This window comes from Gigantopelta aegis, unplaced genomic scaffold, assembly GCF_016097555.1.
Source record: "Gigantopelta aegis isolate Gae_Host unplaced genomic scaffold, Gae_host_genome ctg7748_pilon_pilon, whole genome shotgun sequence".
NCBI classification, from domain to species: Eukaryota; Metazoa; Mollusca; class Gastropoda; order Neomphalida; family Peltospiridae; genus Gigantopelta; species Gigantopelta aegis.
Genome location: NW_024536056.1, coordinates 1 through 16947, shown reverse-complemented (window position 1 = coordinate 16947; position 16947 = coordinate 1). Strand labels below are relative to the sequence as shown.

Genomic DNA, 16947 nt, shown 5'->3' with positions numbered 1-16947 from the left:
TCATGTTATTTATAACCTTGTAGTATCCTCGTGATGAAGGACCTAGATCTTAATTCTTTACATTCTTTCTGGAGCAACTTGTCACTTGTCATCTTTACACAAAGGTACCAGTCAAACTGGTTTACTAGTCGCTCATTTTAACTTGTAGCTAAGAAGCTGACCATCCCTATTATCACTCAATTATCCATGTTCTTAGTAAGCTATTACAAGCTCCACCTATCCACTTCATCTTAATAGATTCGTCTCTTACGAGGGGGCAGCCATCGCCTCTCTTTCCCCTGGAGTGTCACCAGTGACAACTCGTTCAGCTAGTAAACGAAACTTACAGCTGGTAATACTAGTGTACAGTTAAGGTATACAGGTATATTATAATGGTGTTATAATAATGATATTACACAGTATGGAGGACTACTTGTAGCGAAAGTAACTCAATGGTGTATGTGCAGCAATTAAATCAATTGATCACTGTCAAGTTAGCCACACCCAATAATTAATATAGAGGCAATATTATTAACTATAACAGGAATTCGAATGTACCAATGGGATTTTTCCAGTTGTTGTGAACGTCAAACCTGTATGACCAGATAAAACTGGTTTGACCAAAATTTCTATCATCATTTAGGAATTAGGATGGAACTATACCGACTTTAATATCATCCTCTTAAATCACCTGGAAATCACTTCAAACAAGTGGGTGTGGTCTAATGGACACCAATTATTACTATTCATTCTAGATTCACGGATATACTTTAGTGACAGTAAACTATTAATCACTCCAATAAATTAGAGGTATATCACTATTTAGTAACACAATGTGATGTATTTCTCTCCTATAGGAAGTAATACTGAGCAGGTGATCTAAATGACTTGGCCGGGTCCTTTACAAAGATCAATGTGTACTGGATCTTACTTCTACGTTACTACTTGTCCTTACAAAATAATTTTAGAAATGGTATGACATACTACTAACTATATTAAAGTCACATGATGAGGTATGAATGTCAACATGATCAGTTATACAAAGTGTCGTTTTAGTTGATAGATCTTGTTAATAAAGGATCTTACTCCTAACAACATTCAATGACATCATATCAAACCAAACTCTTCCTTCTAAAATCAATAAACAGATTTCTAAACTATTACTCAATTAGAGAATGACCAGTTAGTAATAATTAAGATTTAAAAATAAAAACCACAATGATGCTATGTTAATATACTCTATATTGGACTGTACCACCCAAGAGGAAATCAAAGAAATAACATTAAAACAAATTATTATGTTCACATATAATATAATAATAATAATAATAGTAGTATAGAACTCATTTTATTTTAAATAACAATACCTGTTGGATTTATAGAGCATGAAGTGAGATTGGTGTGGGTGTGGTGGGGAGGAGTAGTGTGTCAATAAGGAGGGGGTGTCTAGTCTACCGATAGTATCTATTAAAGTAAGAGCTGGGCCTAACTTCATTTTGAAATCGTCCATCAAGTGTTGTTCACGCAATAAAAAAAGACTTGGACCATCTATTTCATTATAGAGAATGGCTCAGAATAGTTACCATATCCTTGAAGTTTAAGAACTCTGCTACCTCTTCTGTGTCCCATGGTGAGGTTTTCGTGTAATGTCCCTATATCTCTGTTCTATGTCCATTGTGTTTTCGATGTGTCTACATACGACGTGATCGCCTTGGTAAGAAGTCTGATGAATCTAAAATCAGACATATTATTTTAATTAATTTCTTTAAAAATAAGGGGCCGCCGTTTACTCACCAACAACGCCTTGTGGAGCTGGATTATCAGTAGTGGATTGAGCTGGTTTGTACTCATCTTCTTCATTACTACTTACTACTTCAGGAGCTGCCTCTAAGTAGTAAATAATGATATCATATGATGTCATTTTTTAATACATCCACTAGGTGACCATATCTTGTTAGGACCTGGAGAATGTTCTCTCTTTTCTTCAGGATCTAGTTTTATTGGTGTTTTACGACCTCTTCCACGCCCTCTTCCTTTTTTGATTGTATCATTAGTATCACTAGGTACTGTACTAGGAGGTTGAGACACACTGCTACTAACAGGTTTCTGATGAAGGTGGGAGGCTATCTGCATGACTAAGTCGTCTTCTTTAACGGCTAATGACCATCTCTCCTTCCTGTTTTAGCATATCCACATTTTCACCACTACATATTTTACAAATGCAAGTTTTGACATGTTCTTGGAAAAGCCCCTGAGCTATGAATTCTTTTAGACAACGACCTCGTAAACGAATACTTCGTTGTCCAGTCTTTTGAACTCTTACGACCAGAAATTGCTTGGAATCATTTGGAGTTAGCCAGCGTTCTTTAAATAAAATACATTTACCAACACTACCTCTAGCAAATCGTTTAAGATAAAACTTGGCTTCATTTTGTGCACAGCTAATGTGAAAAATCTACCAAAGAAAAATGGATATATGTTATTAATATATATCAGGTCATTCTAGTACCTTCCACACTCATCTTCTTCAAATAAATTATCCATTGTGCCTTCTTCACTTGTAGAGCTACCACTTGAGGTACTAGTACTGCTACCTGAGGTACTAGTCTCCGAAGATGTATCAGAGCTCGAATCACCTCCTTCTTCCTCTTCTTTATTGACCATAATGATTGTAGAAAAACCGTTATTGACTTTCTCGTCTTCTTCACGGTCTGTTTAAAGTTCTCTTTCTGCCTGCACCGGCTTTTGTTTCGCCATTAGCAGCTTGCATAGCTTGTCTACTTTGCAGCAGCAACTCCTCCTCCTTAGCAGCTTGTCTTTTCTTACTGACCCACCCGCCCAAGTCTGCGCATGCGCAGTAGCAAAATCTCCACGTGCAATTTTACGGAGATTCTAAAAATTTATACTGAACCGTGATGGGATAATAAACCAACCATCTCCGTATACTACCTCACTCATTTCGCTTAAAAGATGCTTATCAAAAATCAGATCAATTGTATTAACAATTAACAACTAGACAATATTTTAAATAATACAAAGTTCAATTAGTCTGCTAAAAGGTCTTCGTCATTGATTGTATCTAAATCAATACCCTATTATTAGGGACAATACATAATACAACTATTATATACTATAATAAAATTACCTCTGTATCGATATCTTCATCACTAAGATCTAAGTTAATATCCTACATTATGTATACAATATATAATGATAGTTATAATACACGTACATTACTAAGTGCTTTATCACTAGAAATGATGTCATTGTCAAGATTTAACTCGTCCACTTTACTCTTCATTTCTTCTATTACATTCCTCTCTGCTGTAGGCTAGAGAAATGATGTCATTATGATTTCATTATCAGAGACTAAACTTACAACAATCTCATTAAAAATGTGCAGCTGGTTGAAGATGTTCACGTTCTTTCTTCAAATATTGTTCAGCTTTTAAAGCAGATTGTATCTCAGGAAATAGATTCTCATATTCTGTGGGATCAGCTAAACTCTGAGCAGCCTTTGGTTTGTTTTCCCTAAATCTTCTCGCCAAAGACCTACCACCCTAGTTAGTAAAAAGGTAATGACACTAATAATAGGTGTGGTTTTACCCCCTGAGATATTTGACTTGGAAGTTATGTACGAGCAAAAATGCAGCCTCAGCAAGGACGTCCAGTAGAAATTAACAGATCAAGACACACCTCTAATCTGCACAAACTATTTCTAATTATTACCTAATTATAACCATACCTCCCTAATAAAAAATTGGAAGCAAATGCTATGTTGTTTTTTCCAGTATCACTAGTAGTCTGAGCTAATCTTTCCATTGTTTGAGCATCACCAGCACTTGTAGCTAACAAGAGTAGTCCATTATAATTCTTAGCATGATGTAGACATTCTAGAGCTAAACCAAATTGACAATGAGCCATTGCTAGTTCTCCTAATTGTTTCCACTTATCATCATTCTAATAATGATAGATATAAACAGATTACATTCTCTTCAAATACTATATACTTGTGCAGTTTGAGCCAGTTCATAAGCAGCCCTCATATCTTTAAGTTGTAATGCTAAGTCAAATCTACACACAATGAGATAATAATATTGTCTGGACTTATAAAGAGACTAACTTGTGGTCTTGGTCAGTGGTTACAACTAATGCTTGTGTTTTAAAACCTTGCTTTTCTAAGAAGTGTGCTACTCGAGTTCTTTGGTCATATGGAATTGATGGTAGTACCTAGTGATATATAATATATTTCAATCATATGATGACATGTTGACATTCACCTGATCAGCAGAGTCGAAGTCCTTTCTCATAATAGCTGTTTGATATTCAAGTACAGATTGTTGTAATGAGAATGATATTATGTTCAGCTCTTATCTCCAAGATAGAGACGGTTATCTTTAGGTATATAACCCAATAAATACATCATCCTAAAACAACAATAACTAAAAAACAAAATAACAATAAAGGTTGTACCTGTCAAGATGAGAAATTGTAACAATCTCACCACCCACATAATAATTAACTCTGTGACATTATTGGTATAAATGAAACAATCACCAACCCACAGTCCAGTTTAACAACTTCAATGACTTCACCAACAACCTAGATTAATGTACAATTAATAAACAAAGATATAAACACTTACATCAAAAGCTGATTCAATTCCATCATCATCAATGCCTTGATTAGTAGATACAGCTGTCTGCACAGCATCAGGATTATAATGCAAAATATAAAATGAGTCATCAGCAGATACACATACTAACTCTCCCACTATCAGACCAAAATACCTATATAATAATATGGAGTGATATAAATAAAATGATGAGCTATAGCATACATGTTTGACTGCTATTTCAATTCTCCGTACTAGTTCTAGACTCTCCCAGTCATAAAATGACAAAGTGTTACTGCTCTGACTCCAAGTAATGACCGCCATATATACCTAATAATTAAAGTAATAATGGAAGGGACGACTTCATATTTACCCTCAGCTCCAAAGTTCAGGTTTGAATGATTTCTTTTCTTTGAAGTTCTTGAAAATTTTTCACTTTACTAGAACCTTCTCTTACAGCATATCTGAATGGAAACGATAATATGTCTATCCCATTTACATTTTTATTCATCCATTTTATTAAAACATGTTCCATTTATCACTTACTCTGAAGAGTCAGCTGCCCACACAAAACTCCAGAGCTGAACCAAATGCTTTATTTCTCAAAGCCATTGCAGTATATATAATGTATTCACCATCTCCACAAACCACAACAAATCTAGAACCACACCCATATATAACAATATACAATGAATATATACATACCGTCCATTAGGATTATGAGATATGGTCTGAGGATATATTTCACAAGAGCCCATATCTTTAATTACCAGGGCAACCTCTCACCATCTTTGATTTCAACATCAGTGAGATTCTTTAGATTAGCTTGTTGAATATCACTGTGTTTTAGCCCAATAATTTTTACCACTATTATCCATACTCATAGCTGGTTCTTCTCTACCCAACTAAATAAACCCCATATTCATTTATGCTAATCATTCAATCACTATTACTTTTATCATAACAGAGCCTTCATCGTAACCCAGGGCAAACGTCATTGGATCCTCGTAAACAAGTAATCCACCAATCCTCTCGAGTCCATAGTTCAACGTTGTTTCAAGTCTATAAGTATTGGCATGCCATATTCTCACAGTACTAGAGGAAAGGGGTGGAGTCAACAGATAAGGAATTCAAAAACACTTACCATCTTCTGATCCTGTTAAAATAATGGGTAGCTCAGGATGAAATGCAACTGCAGTGACATTTTGAGCATGGCCTTCTAGAGTTGAACACAGGCCTTGTTCTAGTAATTATTAAAAATTGACAGCATAAAGGGGTGTGGCTTACTTGATAATCCCAGATCTTCACTAATCTATAATATATTATAAATTCATTTTATATATTTATATTATAACTAACTTATCATCAGCTCCTGATAGAGTGAGATTAGGGTTTGTCCCCTCCTTGAAAATAATCAATACAGTTTAGTCCCTTTCTCATGTCCTTCAAGAGTAAAATTAGGATGAGACGAACCCAATTGCCACACCTACAAGTTGCCATGACAACAGCATTATTAATTACAACTACTTTGATTGATCGTCTAATGAGGCACATAGCAAATTGATTATTGTCTTTAGGATTTAAAACGATCATCATAACGTAGTGGGTGTGGCCTTCAAATACTTGAACTACATTGCCTTTCTTTTCCCAATCCCATAATTTTATAAGCATGTCATCTATGTTGCCATGACAACAAGAGAGAGAGAGAGATGAGAGAGAGAGAGAGAGATTTCATGTCATAATATCAGTGTTACCTTACCACACATGTAAGGATATAAGGTTGTGTTGGATGGGATATGATACATCGAACATATAGTCGCTATGAGCTTCAAAAGAGTGAACTTTCTCTAATGTATTATAATTGAATACTCGAATTAAAATTATCGTCCTAAAAATAACAATGATAATAACAAATTTATGAAACGTGTAATACTTACTGATCCAGTGATAACCCAACTTTTACGAGCTACAAATTTAGCTGCTCGTACTGGTAACTCAGTGACTTCAAATGATTTAATTAGTGTCTATTAAGAGGGGTTGAACTAGTCACTATCTCACGTAATATTACTTACTTGTGATTCATGATTTCATATATGAACATTGCCATTATACAAAGATATAAGCATCCATGGCTCTTGGAGTGTAAGTCCATACATTTCACTCTATCAGAGCGTGCAAGGAGTTTTCTCTACAAGTTATAATGAGGCATTAATTAGAAGATGAATATTAGTACCCTATATGTTGCTTATGCATAAACCCAAAATTATTTATAAATTTATACCAGTTATTAAGGTCTTACTTTAACATCAAGTCTCAATGGCATCTTATGTTCCCTTCTACTGCAGTCGTCTAATTTGTGGATACGTATCAATACGTGGTACTAGACAAAAGTGGTCTATGAATAGTTTTGTGCGCATGCGCAGTAGAACATATAAAAAGGGGGTAAATGGTGCAAATGGGTAATGGCTGAGGGATTAACCAATACTGAAGAGGAAGACACCATTGCTCAGAGACAGGTTAGTAATAACATCATTGATGCTATCTTTAATTAATTAACATTTAGCGTCTAAAAAGCTGCATTTCATTATGTCATCGGACGTGTCTATGAAGACATTGCTAAGGAAACTAGAATTAAAGTGAACCAGGACGTCATTGCAGCTACAACTGAGATGGTATATCAGCCGTGTATTGTCTTAGGAACTGACCTTGAACTGTTTGCAAAGTGAGTTCATATACCCATTAGCAGCCTTCCCCCTGCAGAACAAAAGGAGGAGGGGCTAGTTACATAAGGTTATTTGCTGTTATATTATATAGACATGCAAAGAGAAGTACAGTGACCTTTGATGACCTTAAACTTGTGTGTCGTAGAAACTCAAGTCTTTCACAATTTCTTAATCAAGAGGCTGAAAAATTAAAAATGGAAAAGAATCATACAAAAGTGGGTGGAGCTACTGAGGAAGTAGACGATAACAAGAAAGTGCGAACAAAAAAGAGAACAGCTCCTGTCATAATGATGATTTAATATTAGTATTGTAATCATAGATTAACAGATCACCCCTTAATAATAAAGTGTGGTTTGCCTTTAACCATAACTTTCTTGTCTGTGTAACAAAATGAAATACAAAAATAATGATTATAAATTTTTTACACAATAAGTCACCATTGTCAGACTACATGTTTTTTTTTGTTCATAATTATAATTACTATAAAGAAAGCTACATATCATACTAGTATATTTCTTGGATCAATATCTCTCAGTTATTGCCATTAATTAAGTCTCAGTCCTATAGCAATAATACAATGTTTATGACTTCTAATAATTAAGTTTGCTATACTACAATGAGTCTGGTTATATCATAGTTCATTTAACACTGGGACACAGTAATGAGTTCAGTACAAATAGTGGATGTTTATTTTCTCTTTTGTTTGCAAATTAAGTTCTATTAATTGAAACTAAACAAGAGACGCAAAAAAAACACAATCATAATTTATTTAAAATGCATCAGCTGATAATATCACAATGTCAGGGCTGAAGACAATGAAATAAGTTCTTAAGAATGGAACAAACATAATTATAAAGACAAAATGGTTAGGAAATATCAAATACTTTCCCTTGTACTAAATGGGTACATGTATAGGATCATGTGGGACAGACGTGGTCCCAAAGCACCATTAAATGACATTTGAAGCGTATCTTTTTGAACTATTTTGAAAGTGATAGGTTGTCATGTGATCTAGCACAAACATGTAACTGTGTGGCTTAAAAGAATTAAACTTGCTACTTAAAAGATTGTTTCTTTTTTGTTGTTCCTATAAAATAAATAATGACAAAAATTAATATAATTAGTAGTGTTGTTATAGTTTGCTTTAAGCAGGATTAGTTTTATTCTTGACCTTTAAAATATAGCTTAATTACAGCTATTTAAGCAGCTCACTGACCAAACTAGCGTTAATGATATTCATAGGCGACAAACAGGGCGCCCACAAGAGACTGAAGACAAAATCTGCAGTACATATAAAAGGAAATGAAAACCACCTTGGATAGGTTGTGGTTGTGGGCCAGCGTTCTGCAATGCATCAGACCTCTGAGATGGTTACCAGCATACTCTACGGAGTATCCGAAAGGCCGACTAGGATAGGGCTGGTAGTCTCCCTTTAAACGAGAAGAGGCTGGTGTATTTGTGGTTCCCGGTTCCTGAATGCGACATTCCTAAGAGCTGGAATCCCGTACGGCTGGTTTAAGTTAGGGCGACGCTCCAGCCAGGATTACCTCGCGAAGACGAGGGTTACCAAGCCAGGTGGCGGTCCCAGCTAGCAATAGCAGGGAATCCTGGAACCTAAGTGGAAGCCTGAGTGGGTGAGACGAGTAGGAATCGTTTGGGCAACACAACATGTTTATTTTTTATTTTTTAATAAACTTTATTTTAAACAACAAGAAATGTCAGTCAATCCAAAGTAAAGTTAATGTTAAGTTTTAGTTGCTAAAAGTCAAAATTAAAGGATGTATTGGAAGTTCCTTTAATCTAATTTAAAAATTAATAAAAATATTCAAAAATACAATTGTGAGTATCCCTACATGTGTTGCTTCCTAGTTCTACTCACAACCAGAGACCCTATCTTAAATCTTAACACAGCTGGTTTGAAGTGAGGGGCAACACTCCAGCTAGGAATACCTCACCTTGCAACAAACCCATTTGAGTCTGTGTGAGCATTTTTCCAACCATTTTCAACAATTATAAAACAACAAGAGATTGAACAGTTAGTTATTTTTGAAACTTTCTCCAACTCAAGGGATAACTAACTCCATAAAAAATCAAGTCATTTTGTTGCCTTTTAAAAAGCAGGACGCCATTTAATGTCCAAAAGTGTCTTGAGGACAAAAGAAGTCCAAATTCCCTTGGACATTTGATGGCAATACTGGACAACCATCCTTTTCTTTTTTTAGTTGAGTGATTTTATTTCACCACTATGAATTATGAATTCTGTTTTACTTCGCTATATATACCATCAATAGGGATATACAATTAGTATTTCCGTACTCTTTACCGTAAATCTTAAATACACGTGGTTCTTTATTCTTCTTAGTTCTGTTCTTCTCTTTCTCGTTCCAATGGTCAGAAAAATCAAAGGCAAAGCAAAGAAAGAAAACAGTGTCAAAAAAGAGAGAGAAAAACTGAAACACGTGCTGCCAGAGAAAAAGCTTTTCACAGTAGTACTCCCAATAGTTGGGGGTGTGGTCTTGGTGATATTTCTTCTCTTTTATTGGGCCACTAGATAACATCATTATGGCTGATGACCCAAGATTTAGTCATATTGCAACAGATCCTCGATTTAAGGTAATATCATTACATAGGTTAGTGATATTGGTAATAATTGATGTCTCTTTGTAGGCAGTACCTCGTAAAACTCATAAAGTTAAGGTAGACAGTCGTTTTAAATCAATGTTTACAGATAAGCAGTTTAAAATAAAATGTCAGTAATATGATCAATAATATATATACTAATATTATATGTGTGTGTGTGTGTAGATCGTGTGTTGATAAAAGAGGTCGTAAGTCATCACTATCATCAACAGAAAATTAAAGAAATACTATGACATTACTGGTATATATTATTTCAATATTGAAAGATATTATTGTTCCTCAAGGATGATGTAAAGACAGATCATATATGGTGACAAGAGCGAGAGCAATGAGGGTGAGGATAAAGAAGATGAAGGTGAGGAAAGTGAAGATAAGAACGAAAGTAGTGGAGATGAAGATAGTTCTTCTACTGATATTGATTTTGATGAAATAAATGACAAACAATGAAGTAAGTAAGTTTACAAGAGAATGTGCCCCACCTACTTTAATTAGATATTTAATGATTGGAATTGAAGAGAATGCAGCCATTGTCCAGTCTGATGAGGTCACTGCTCGACTAGTCTTTGTCATATGAACTGGGATAGAATTACAGCACAAGATTTATTTGTATGTTAATTATAATAATATTATATTATAGGGTGACCTCTTTTAGTTTTAATGAACTCATTTATACCACAAGGGGGTGTGGTCAAATCTGTGACTATTTACCCCAGTGATTTGGGCAAGAAAGATTAATTAAAGAAGATATTGAGGGGCCAGCTGAACTGGTTGAGGATAGTGTGTTGAAAGAAGGGGACAATCCTGGTCCATTTGAGGCAATTATATAATGTTATGTTATCAGATAAATGTTGTTTAGATAGGGTAAAGATTTCTCTCAAGACAAGGTTACGTCTCTATCAACTTAACCGTTTTGAAATACTTCTATGCTATCATTGAATGTGATTCACCTGGTAAGCTATTACCATAGCAACCAGATTTAAAGTATTCTTGTTTTCTATAGCAAACAGCTGAACACATATATGAAGAATGTGATGGTCTTGAATATGAACTTAGTGCAAGTACACTAGACCTAAGGTAAGCTTTGGACCTCCACCCACACAATAAATTGTTCTTATTACAGGTTTGTCCCTGATGAAATGGACTTTCAGATCGTGAGGTAGTCTCAAACTGCAAAGAAAAACTCATTAAAATAGGTTACCAACCATCAGAGTAAGACCCCCAATTAAAATTTCATTATATAATCTGATGAGTTAGATTCTTAACAAAACAGCTCTACAGCAAACGACTGTCAAATGTACTTGGGATGAGACACACCCATCACGTCTTCATAAAACAATGACAAAGTATGAAACAATATTATATTATTATTATTATTAATTAATTCTCTTATAATTATATTATTAGTTATAATAATATGAAAACATTTACTGATGATGATTACAATATATATATTGCAGGCATCATCAGATGAGGAGGGTGTGTCTAGAGAAGATTTGAAGACTAAATATCAAGTAATGTTACCATGGTGACCAATATAATATAATATATAATAGTCATTACTGGGACATAATGGAGCTAATATGATATTGATGATAAATCAGAAGATATTGAGATAACATGGAATGTTGGTAAGTAGACATATTATGTATAGTATCTGTAGAATGATATATTATTAGGTCTGACTGATTCAAAGGTTCAATGAAGGTAACTAGTCATGTGACTATCACACGATGGTCATATATATATATATTTTAACAGAGACTAATACAAGTTTGATAGAGAGCAGACCATCTAAGGTAATATGAAAATTGTTATATATAAAACTTGTCATTTTTTATTAGACAAAGATGAATTTGATGATCCTTTCTTCTCTCAAGAATTATCTGTATGATGTCATAATGATGTAATAATTACATATATTTTACCAAAAGAATACGTCAAATAAAAAAAAAAGAAAGAAACCAAAATTATCTAAAGAAGAGACAGATCGTTTAAATAAGAACGAAGGTAATCAATATTATTATTATTATTATTATTATTATTATTATTATCTTGATATTAATAGGCTGAATTAGAATTATTAGTATTTTTCTGATAAGAAGAAGGTAGAGACAACACTTTAGTTTGAAACAAATATTAAATGAAGAACAAAAGGAAAGTGGAAAAAAGAAAAGAAGAAAGAGGAAAGAAAAATCGAAAGTATTAGTAATAATTATTGACACACCACTATATTTTATTTTGCTTAGGAATCTTCAACTGTCAAAGATTTGAAGTAGATCATAATGACCCTCGATTTCAGCTCTCTATGAATCACATCCACTTATGCTATTGAACCCACAGACTCTCGTTACAAGTAATTACACACTCATTAATCAGGAGTAATATAAGTTCATCACCAGGGCAACCAAGGGCATGCAATCTATCTTAGCAGAGAGACCAGAAGAGACGAAAAACTAAATGACTTCATCTCCTGCACAAACAAAGTTGATAGATAACAATAGATTATGATATAATAATATTCTCATTATAGTGTGAAATCATTAGTTCAATCTGTTAAGGCAAAGACAGAGAGTTTTCAATGAATTGAGAAAACAACGTAAACGCCCCGCCCCTTTTAATCAGTATAATTGTGTTTAATATGATAATTCATATGAGTTCTGATGTCGTCTAAAAGTTCATTTAATTCCAAGTCATCAAATGAGACCTTGTAACTAAAAAAAAATTAATAAAATTCTATAATTGTGTTACCTTGGTAACAGTGATTTAGCTTCATCAGAGTCAGCAGGTGCTAGATTAGCTAATGATGCTACTTCAAATTTATGTAATTTGTGTTGTTGTAGAGCTCTGGGGGCATAGATTGAGGTAATTAATGGTATAAATTAGAGGTTCTCACCCTCGAACTGCACTAATTGTTTCACGACTGTTATATTTGGCTAAATGTTTGACAATAATCTAGAGTTTTTGTAAAAACCTACATTAATAGAATTAATGATGTTATATCACCAAATTATTAGGGGTCACCTCTGATAAGTCTGGTCATCATCTTGACTCTCATTGTTGAGCTTTTCGATGTTCTAATAACATTTTTACTCAGAAACAAGTAGAGCATCTGCATTATCCAAAGTCTACAAAAATATGATTAGAAATTGTCAGTAAAATGAACACTACCTTTTCCGAAAACGAAGTTCAGTAGCATCCTCCTCCTGAGGCTCATCAGTTTAGCGGCCATGGTGGAAAGGTAGTTCAAAACCGTGCCCACTACATGTCACACCTACATTACATTGCCATCTTGTGTGTGCTATGGCTACTGAAGAGCTAGTACTCCATCAAGAGGAACAAGATGAGCTTAGAGGTAAACGAGAGCGAGATGACTCAGATATCGAAGAAACAAGTAGCAAAAAACAATTCATGGGAGTTGAAGACAATGATGTTGAAATGACTGATGAAGATCCTGAACATGAAATGGTAGCCATCTTAGATGCTGGTGTCAATATGGCAAAGTAAGTGTCAGGTGTATATTAAAAACAGGTTTGACTGGTTTTAAGGTGATAGATCGTCGAGTTCGTGAACTTAATGTTGAGAGTATGATTTTACCAATATCAACACCAGTTGAACAACTTAGGAGTTTCAAGTAAGTAATAGTGGGTGTGGCTTCCTTTAGGAATTGCTCCTTTAATAGAGCCCTATAATTTTGGGGAGTGGTGATAGTGTTAATGATGTGGATGCTCCATCATGTGATCCTGCTATATTTACATTGGGTATCCCTATATTAGGATATGTTATGGATATCATATTATTATCAAACATTTTGGAGGACAAATCCTAGAAAAAAAGTACGAGAAGATGGTCAATTTGAAGTACATTGGACACAACCAATTGTTGTTTAAAGAATTGACACTACCTACTCCAAAAAGTGTTATTAACTCAGGAGACTCCGCCCAAAAGGTACAAAAATATGTAAATGATTTTTTATCTTTTATTTCATTGTTAGCTTCCAGATTGTCTAGTGACTATAGGTTGGTCAGGTGACCTTATTACAGCAATATCACATCAACATTTACAAATATATGGTGTCCAATTTCATCCTGAAGTAGAATTAACTGTTAATGGTCAACAATACTTCACACTTTTCTTTATCAAGTAATGGATACTATTTAGTTATAGTGTTGACTGCCCTTAATTTAGATTGCTAATTGTCAAGGAGTATTTCATCTAACAAGTCGTGAAAGAAAAATGCCTCGAATATATCAAGGCATTTGTTGGAGATGGACCGTCTTGGTAAGCACCACCCACTTTTAAGTTTCTCCTAACTCTTTTCTCCTGCTAGTCTCTTGTTAGTGGGAGGTGTGATAGTACAGTCTGTACTCTGCACTCATTACTAAAGCTATTGGACCTAAAAATGTTACTGCAGTTCATATTGACAACGGATTTTTGAAGGAAGAAGAATCAGAGCAAGTACTATCGTCTTTAGGTGATCTTAATATTGGACCCTAAAAGAAGAGGAGACATTTAACATTTTATAATAATATTCTCTATATAGTAATCATGCTACTATTATAATATATTCTCCATATAGTAATACATGCTTCTGTTATAATATATTCTCCATATAGTAATACATGCTGCTATTTAATATTATTCTCCATATAGTAATACATGCTGCTATTATAAGATATTCTCCATAGAGTAATACATGCTGCTCCAGATTCAGTACTTGCTAGTACTATTATGAAACTACAGGAGATCACGAGGGCCATGTGTATCGTCAGACCACACCCCTTTTAAATGCAGTAACTAGTGCTGAAGAGAAACGTCACATTATTGGAGATACATTTGTAAATGTAGCGTCAGAAATACTAACAAGATTTAGAAAGGCAAAGGTAACCTGTTTCTTAGCACAAGGTACTATAGATCATATGACAATGTAATCTATTATTGGTATTAATTAATAGGGACACTCCGACCTGATCTGATTGAATCAGCATCCATCGCTAGCTAGTGCTATGCTCCTGTTATCAAAACACACATAATGAACACACCCCTCGTTCGTGAAATGAGATTACGAGGTCTTGTGGTTGAACCCTACGTGATTTTCATAAAGATGAGTCCGAGCTTTGGGGATTCATTAGGTAAACTAAAACCACACCCAGTAATTAGTGTCGTTATTATTATTATTATTATAGGGAGTACCACCAGAGATAGTATATCGTCATCCATTTCCTGGTCCTGGTCTATCAATACGTATCATATGTCAAGATGAACCAGATCTACGTGATGACTTCACTTCAATCAATCATTTATTAACTAATATAAACTACTTTTAAACCAAGCAATTCTAAGGGAACTAACCATGTTCATTCAAAATTTTATGACCACACCCACTTTAGCCTGACGCACTGACTAAATTGATTCAAGAATGTACAGTCAAAATGAACAGGAAATTTCTTGTTCACTTACCAGTTCAATATCTCTTGAAGCAACAGTTAAATACCAATCTATACTGTTGGAGTACAAGGTGATTCAAGGACATATAGTTATGTTGCTGCACTCTCATCTGATGAGGTGCCCCTTGGTCTCAATTGATGAAATTAGCTAAATTAATACCTCGTATATGTCATGGTGTGAACAGGTAAGTCCCCACTAATTACGATAATAATAAAATTTATTAAATTATTTAAAGGTTGTATGGATATTTGGAGAAAAAGTTGTCGGGCCTATCAATGATGTTACACCCACTCACCTAACGAATGGTACTGGCCACTCTACGAGAAGCGATTATGTAGCCCAACTATATTAAAATCTCACGGTCAGTCACCAGACAATCACATGACCATCACATGATTTAATTATAGATTGCAACGTGCTATAACTCAGATGCCAATTGTTTTAATCCCCATTCATTTGATCGTAATTACGAGAACCCCGCCCTGTAATTCCATCTGTCAACGCTCTATTGTAATAAGGACCTTTATTACATCAGATTTTATGACTGGTGTACCAGCTGTCCCGGGCCATGAGTTACCAATACATGTAGTAATTTATATGATTTTTTAAAATAATTACTATTATAGGTAATTGAGGAAATGGTAGAAAAAAATTAAAGGCAGTGCCTGGTTTTTCTAGGGTTTCTTTATGACCTCACACCCAAAACACCTGGAACCACAGAATGGAATGAAATCTGTTGAACAGAATTACTTACATCACAGTAATTATTTGTATTATAGTCATTTGGTTTAAGATAACTAGCCCATGTTTGGAACACATTGCTAGGCAACCACAGTTCCACCCACCTTTGGGGTTATAAACCGTTACCACTAGGTGATAAAAACCTGTCTTTCCATTGTTGTACTAGCTGTTTTAATATTGTAGGATAGTATAGCTTGATCGATATAGTCTTCTAGGATATTGGTGATGGGTTTGGCTTTCAGTGACATCATCGAGTTTGTCAACCTTTTTCTTACTCATACTTTTAATGCATGTTCTTCTTTATTATTACTTCAGTATATTTTGTTAGGATATTTCTAGACTACTACATGTTGACAAATTGTTCACTGCTTCCATAGGAGGTAAGTTCCCCTTTACTTCGATGGTCATTTTCTAACTGACAAGATCTTTAATGCCTCTAAGTTACTGTAAATTAATCTTTTTTCTTTTTCCGACAACTGTCAAATTGCCATATTTCCCTTTTTGCAAACCAAATTTTCCTTTTTCCTTTTTTAACCTTTTGGGACTTTTCCTTTCTTTTTATTTTCGTTCTTTTTTATTTTGTTTTTTTTTGGGGGGGGTTTTGTTTTTTTAATTTTTGTTTTAAAAAAATTTTTTGGGGGGGGTGGGTTTTAAATTTTTTTTTTTTTTTTTTTAAATTTTTTTTAAAAAAAAAATTTTTTTTTTTTGTTTTTTTTTGGGGGGGGGGGGTTTTTTGGTTTTGGGTTTTTTTTTTTTTGGGTGGAAAAGGTGGTTTTTGTGCCATTTTTATGTTTTCCTGGGTTG

At 34.3% G+C, this 16947-nt stretch overlaps 1 pseudogene; it reads right to left on the bottom strand.

The window, feature by feature from the left end:
- Positions 1 to 3368: 3368 nt before the first annotated feature.
- On the bottom strand, positions 3369 to 6917 carry LOC121366923 (annotated as a pseudogene).
- Positions 6918 to 16947: the final 10030 nt, after the last annotated feature.